The sequence below is a fragment of the Heptranchias perlo genome, chromosome 8, assembly GCF_035084215.1.
Source record: "Heptranchias perlo isolate sHepPer1 chromosome 8, sHepPer1.hap1, whole genome shotgun sequence".
NCBI classification, from domain to species: Eukaryota; Metazoa; Chordata; class Chondrichthyes; order Hexanchiformes; family Hexanchidae; genus Heptranchias; species Heptranchias perlo.
Window position 1 is genome coordinate 22,985,366 of NC_090332.1, and position 7,712 is coordinate 22,993,077.

Consider the following 7,712-nt stretch of genomic DNA (forward strand, 5'->3'; position numbering starts at 1 on the left):
CACTATGAATCAGAGTGTGCCTTTATTTGCCCAATATCTCGATAAATGGAGTGAGACCCAGGGTTACAGGTTACAAATAAGATATGGGGCATTAAATTCAGCCCATTTTTTAAAGCGCTACGCGGCCTCCTAAGGTCCCAAAATGGCGTCCAGAATGCGCGCGTACGCTTCTAGCATGACGTGCACTGGACGCCATCTTGGTAAAGGTGTCTGCGCAAGCACACTTAACAAACGCCGGCAGCATGTAAAGTAAGGAGAATATCCATTAGATCAGTGTGCAATGCTGATTTAAAGGGACAGATACGATTTTGGAGCTAAACGCTTCAGCTAACGCACTATCTTAACCATGCACAGCTGAACAGGTCATTGATGGCCTGGAGGTCCCCCCACCAGCGCTATTTAAAGGGACCATGCAGGATTTACAGGTTATTTGCTGGATTATTGCTTCTGGCTGCTGATGCATTTGTACCTGTTTCTGGAGGTCTCCTATACTTGAATACTAGGACTGGAGGACATAGCCTAAAAATTAGAGCCAGGTCTTTCAGGAATGAAGTTAGGAAATGCTTCTACATCCAAAGGGTGGTAGAAGTTTGGAACGCTCTTCTGCAAACGGCAGTTGATGCTAGCTCAATTGTTAATTTTAAATCTGAGATTGATAGATTTTTTCAACCAAAGGTATTAAGGGATATGGGGCTAAGGCAGGTATATGGAGTTAGGTCACAGATCAACCACGATCTCATTGAATGGCAAAACAGGCTCGAGGGGCTAAATGCCACTGCCACTTTCTGCCTCCTGTTATGTGCCACCTTCTCCTGCAAGAAAGCGGGACGTGTGTCAGTAAATGTCCTGCAGGATGTTTGGGTGATGTGCCTGTCATGGTTGAATAGCTGCCAGTGTGGATGACCTGAGTGTTGTGAGTGTGCGGCTTGCAACAGTGGTAGTGTGTGAGGGTGAGAGGAAGCATCGGATTGGAAGAGTTGAGTATTGATTGAAAGAGTTTGTTGGTAGGTGGGTGATGGGGGGTGTAGTGCATGGAGCAGTGGATGCGGCTAGTGGTGCATTTGTTAGGAGATGCCATTTGACAGTTGACCTCACCTTGACCACTCGTGTCAAAGCATTGAACTTCTTCCTGCGCTGCATCCATGTTCGTGGAGCTATGCGCCTGGCATTGACTTTGTCCCCTACTGCCCCCCACTGCCTCTTGAGCATATGTCTGGAGGGCCTCTTGCCCACCCACCCCCATGGATATAGGATGCCCCTCCTGACCACCTCTTGCACCAAGGCCTCTAATGCATCAGCAGAGAACCTTGATGCACGCTCTCTCGCAGGCCTGGTACAATCTCAGAGTGGTGAGGTCTGACCTGCAGATTGGAGGATGTGAGTTTTAGTAGTACGCAACCTTTCTTCAATGTTTTAACATAACTCAACAGTTTGTAAACATAGGGACATCTGGGCCAATATTGGCAAAGAGTTACTCTTGCCATTTGCTATGAACATTGTGCATGTGACAATGAATGAGAAGGCAGCATAAAATCTGAAGGTTTTCCCTGTGTCTTCAGGATCAAAGCTATGCGAAGGGACACCTAGTAGCGGGTCATTTTAACCTAACTCGCCAGGCAAGAAACCCATGTGGAAGGCCAGTTTTACATCCCGCCCAATATTACTTTCCATTGACTTCAATGGAGAGTAAAATTGGGCGGGGTGTAAAACCAACGTTGCACCCAATCCTATTAGTTTTCCGACTGGCGTGAGGTTAAAATTGCCCCCCTAGAGTCAGGTGAGATCCCAACTTTAGGAATGTGAGGTCTTTGCAACTCGGATGAATAAGTTGACTGACATTGCAGACCGTGCCCAGCTGATGGGGATTTGCTCTACACATGGAATAACATAATTTGTGAGGACATGCTGATTTGCAGGTAACACACATGTCAGAAGAGGAAACCTTTGTAGTGGTGGATAGCATCTCTCACTCAGAAAAGCTAGACTGGAACAAATGTGTGGTTATCTGCACAGATGAGTCATCAGCCATGTGAGAGATAACAGAGGCTACTGCAGTGTGTATTAAGGCTCCATAAGCTGTGTGGCTGCAATGTTTTACATATGAGGAAGCCCAGGGGACCAGAAACATGGAGGAATCTTTGCAGGATGTTCTTTCACTGATGGTAAGCATCATCAAACCCAAGGCCTCCAGGCTCACTGTTTTGCACAACTTATGAGAAATGGAAGCTGCAGTGATAGCATGTTCTATTGATAGCTATTGTGGGGCAACATGCTCTATCATGTGCTTACTAGGTGGTGCAACCTGCACACATTCTTTGTGAGTGAGCAGAAGATACAGCTTTTGCAATTGTACTCTCAGGGCCAACCTCACTGGCAAAAATGTCTACATGGTGGACATTTTTGAGTACAAGTCTTTGACACTAATATCTGTGCCTCATTAATAACATAGCATGCTTCAGGAAAAAAAGTTGTCAGTGTTCCTCTGTTGATTGTCTACCAACAGACAATATTACCTCATTACCAAACATTCTCCAGAAGCACTTTCTCCCAGTCACCAGTGAAGGCAACTTGCAGTGTATACAGGAGCACTGTGCATGAAGTCAAAACCTCACACCCAGCTCTTCAACATTGAGGCTGAATTCTGTGCTACTTTGTCAACAATTGCTCCAGATTGATGGTTGTGTAAAAGTGAATTAAACAAATCTTTCCCACTGAGAATTCTAGATATTTTCTGTTTCCCTTTGCAAGCACAATGTTTCTGCTGCCAATCTGAATAAAAAATGGTTTCTACCTTTGGATGACACATTTGAGCAGATATTATTCCTGCTCCTGGGTGTTTGGATTACCTGGGTGCAGTAGATAAAGGTAAATTGGTTGGGAGGATTGCACACCAAAACGGGGCCGGCCCAATTTTCCGTCCATTTAAATTATTGGACAGAAAATAGGGTGGGCTCCCTCACAGTGTGCAATCCTCCCTGCCTGATTTTTCTTTATTTGCTGCACCCAGATGATTCAATACACCCAGATGCAGGAACAGGAAAATCTGTCCCATTGTTTCCCTGAAATTTTAGAACAAGGGGTCTGTGAGTGTGTCCATATTTTCAGGAGGTTCCTCACATAGGAAAATTTTAAAACCACTGCCCTAACTGAAGAAAGACTGCATTCTTTTAACTCTGGAACAATGCCCACTTTTTCCCCCACCTTTTCCCAAAACCCTAATCCAAGACTTTATTACCTTGAGGATCAATTTCTCAGATACTCTTCTCACTTGCCTCCTATCTCCACCCTTCACAAACTTCATCTCTCCTGGATAAAATCCCACACACCCATCAACCCCCCCCATCCTTTCCCAGCTTCACTGACTTCCTAATTTCAATTTCAATTATCAATATATCAATTTCAGTGTCTTTGGGCCTGATTTTAGCAGGCGTGCGGGTTCCCGGCGGGTGGTCCATCGGGAGCGTGGAAAACGCGGACGGCTAAATGAGTGCGCCCCCCGCGCGATCGCGGGATAATTGATGCCATTAAGCCGTGGTTACGGATTCTCCGCTCCCCAGCTGCGCGCCAGCGGCCTGCGCATGCGCATTGACGTTCGCGCGATGGTGGAGCTCTATTTAAAGGGGCAGTCCACCAAAGCCCCTCCAGCTTCAAGCAAGAGGCATCACACCATGGAGCACCCCAGGGGTAAGGCTGCACCACGGTTTTCGGACGTCGCGCTCCAGCTGCTTCTGGAAGGTGTGAGGAGGAGGAGGGACACGCTGTTCCCGACTGACGGACGGAAGTGCCCTGGCTTCGCCACCAGGAAGGCATGGGCGGAGGTGGCGACGGAGGTCAGCAGCAGGGCCAACACCACCAGGACATGGGTGCAGTGTAGAAAGCGATTCAATGACCTCATTAGGTCCGGCAAAGTGAGTACACTAACGCACCCTCCCACAACCCGTCTCCAACATCACGCCAAACACCTCACAACCCCTTCTGCACAGCCACCACAGCGCTCCCGCAGCAATCCTCACAGCCACTCAACTACCATCCTCACCGGGCCTGCACGTACCCACCGTCCCTGTCCCCACTCGAACACTACCACACACCCCAATCCCCATGCAATTGTATGGGCATGTGGCACACGCATCCTCCCATCCATCTGCCCCACGCTCAACCCACCCACACCAATGCATGAGGCGTCTCACAATGCAATCTGCACTCACTCACGCATCTGTGTTTTGACTTGACAGGAGAAGAGATGCAAGAACGCCAGAGAAAGGGACCGCACCGGAGGGGGCCCACCACACCTGCTGGTACTGACGGACGCAGAGGTGGAGGCGCTGGATATCAGCCGCACGCAACATTGCCTCTCCGTGGCGGATGGCGAGTCTGGGGCTGCAGAAACGGCCGGTAAGGGAAAGCTGACACTCAGCACTCATGATTGCGAATGACCTTAGCATCACCTGGCATCTGCCGCACCGCAATGTTTGTGCACATGCCTGATATTGCCCTCTGTTCTCTTGCAGGGCCGTCTGCGAGCGCCGTGTGTGAGGAGGGCGATTCCTCAGAGGACATGCCGGTCTCTGAGGGTGCATCGTCACATATGAGCCAACCACCCACCAGCGCAGAGACACACACCTCGGTGGGTCCCCCTCGCCAACTAGTTGGGGTTGCACATGGTGAGTCACCGCGCACGTGTGAGCATGAGCAGACCCTGGTGGCGGGGGCAGCCGCGGAGGGTCCGCGTCGGTGGGAGCACTCTTCTCCAGGCTCTGCTCAGCCGGACCCAGATGCTGAACCCAGGGGGCCACCAGTCAAAAGGAGAGTCGTCGAGGGGCACCAGCACGTTGCCGAGGTACTGGGAGAGGTGCCACGCGCATTGTCCACAATCGCGCAGGTGATGGAGGAGTCCAACTCCTGCATGCGGGCATTGGTGGCGCAGGTACAGGAGGGTATCGGCGACATAGTGTCACGGGTAGGTGCGGGAACGTCTGCGGTGGAGGAAAGGCTGGCCTCCCTCGAGCGTCACGCACAGCTCAACATCGAGTCCATGCAGGCCCTGACAACGGCTGTTCGGATTCAGGGTGAGCAACATTCCGCCGCCATAAAAAGGCTGACGGATACACTACAGGTGGCCTTGCAAGGCCTCACACATGCCATCCAAACTGTCGTCCAGCAGGGTGGAAGGGGTAACGTGGGCCGAGGCCATGAGAGGGATGATGGTGAATGGGGACATGGAAGCGGGGACGCTACTCCAGGTGCCCCCACGTCTCACCCGTTGCCCCCCTCTCAACCAGTACCCGCAATGGTGCCTCCTCTCCAGGTGGCCGAGTCTGCCCCTGCACAGGTGCAGGAGGAGCAGTCTGTGGAGGTGCCCTCATGGGCACCGAAACCCAGGGGGCGTCGGCCCAAAGCATCTACCCGGTCAGGGCACGAACAGGAGCAACCTGCCACTACCTCTGCTGGAGCCACAGGGGTAGCACCACGTAGGGGTTCCCGTAAACATAAGCCAAGGGTGTTATAAGCACAAAGGGAATGCACCAGGGTGTCTGTCAATTTGTAATGTTTTTGTTTATAGTCGTTTACTAAGTACAGAGTAAACACAATCGTTCTCACCACTCCTGCCACCTCTCGTCCATTCTTCTGCGGCTTGTGCAATAGGTCCCTTCCGTGCGGGCCATCATGACGATGAACACCTGGTCCCGCCCATTGGGCACACTACAGTGGGTGCAGGAGTACTGGCACCACTCTTATGTGGAGGGGGCTGGTATGGCCCCTCGTCTGTGCACGTGATGAGATGTGAACGCCTCAGACTGTCTGATCCTAGGAGAACCGTTGACATATGAGTGCCTCCCTGACCTGGCGAGCATCCCGGTGAGCCGGTGTTCGGCCCATGGGTCGTTCCTCATCCTCGCGCGCGTCCTCCTCCTCCACCTCCTCCTCCTCCACCTCCTCTTCCTCCTCATTGTCGTCCTCAATGTGGGTGGCAGGTGTGGATGGGGCCTCCTCCAGCGGCACCCCTCTCTGTTGGGCCATGTTGTGCAGGGCACAGCAGACAACTATAATTCGTCCCACTCTGAATGGCGTGTATTGAAGCGCTCTCCCAGAACGATCAAGGCACCTGAAGCGCATCTTGAGCAGCCCTATGGCCTGCTCAATTGTAGACCTGGTAGCAATGTGGCTGTCATTGTATCGACGCTGCGGCTCGGTGATGGGGTTCCTCAGAGGTGTCATGAGCCACGTGTGCAGGGGATACTTTTTGTCGCCGAGGAGCCAGCCGTTGCCGGTGTTGGGTGCGTGGAAGAGGGGCGGGACGGTGGACTCCCTGAGGACGAAGGCATCGTGGCAGCTGCCGGGGTATCTGGCGCACACGTGTAGGAATCTCTGGCGGTGGTCACAGATGAGCTGGGCGTTCATGGAGTGATACCCCTTCCTGTTGATGAACAGCCCTGGCTCATGTGGAGGTGCCCGTATTGCTATGTGGGTGCAATCGATTACACCCTGCACCCGTGGGAAGCCAGCCACAGCATGGAAACCAACCGCCCTCTCCATCTGGCTGCGCTCGTCCATGGCGAAGTTGATGTAGTGCGAGGCTCTGTGGAACAACCCATCGGTGACCTGCCTTATGCACTTGTGTGCAGAGGACTGACAGACCCCGGTGATGTCCCCGCTGGCACCCTGGAAGGATCCGGAGGCGAAGAAGTTGAGGGCAGTGGTGACTTTGACCGCGACGGGTAAGAAGATGCTGCTTGGTCCATCCGGGAGCAGCTCGTCATTAAGGAGGCTGCAGATGTCGGCGACTACCTGGCGAGTGACTCTGAGCCTCCGTATGCACTGCTTCTTGGAGAGGTCCATGAAGCTGAGCCTCGGTCTGTAGACCCTGTGCGGAGGGTAGTGCCTCCTGCGACGCATCTCTCTCTGCGGTTGCCCTCCCTCCTGCTGTGCAGGTGGGTGTGCCATAGCACCGTGTTGGGGGGCTCCACGTCGCTGAGGCGGACGGCGTGGACTGCGAGGCTGCTGGGGCTGGTGATGCTGTTCGTCCTCCGAGGATGTCGAGGCGGCCCCCATCTGGCAGGTGTAGGTCTGAGGGGTTGTGCACGGTAAGTAGGTGTTTCCTCGCACTGGGGCTGCGGTTCCACGTCGATGTATCTTCTGGCTTGGAGGGGGGTGGTGGGGGGCAGGCGTTGCCTTATGTGACGGAGTGGCCTCCTGCGTTGGTGAAGGGTCTCCCCCCGCCCCCCCCCCTGTGGAGTGCACCTTGGCAGCTGCCACAGGCTGCTGGCTGCAACACGTCCATTTGGAGTGAGACTGTTTCCCCCAGTATGTGAAACAGTCTCAGTTGAAGGTAAAATCCCACCCTTCCTAATAAGACAGCTGAATCAGGTCATTTAATGACCTGAAATAGCTAGATAAATACTGTCAAGTGGCATCCCGCTGGTTTTAATTCCAGCGGGGGCTGCGCACGCACTCCCGCACGTCAGCGCGGAACCCGGAAGTGGGCGGGATCGAGGCGCGATCCGGTCCCGCACCTGGATTTCGGGATTTTCGGGGCCCCCCCGCCGAGAACGCACCCGATAGTGGGTGCTAAAATCGGGCCCTTTGTCTTTGCATTCAAATCTGTTGGTGTCACTTTACCTATCTGAGTGATTTTCTCCAACTATATGCCCACTCTGCATTCTCAGCTCCTCTCACTGCAGTCTACCGTCTGTTTCCTGTTCCTTGTGTTCCAC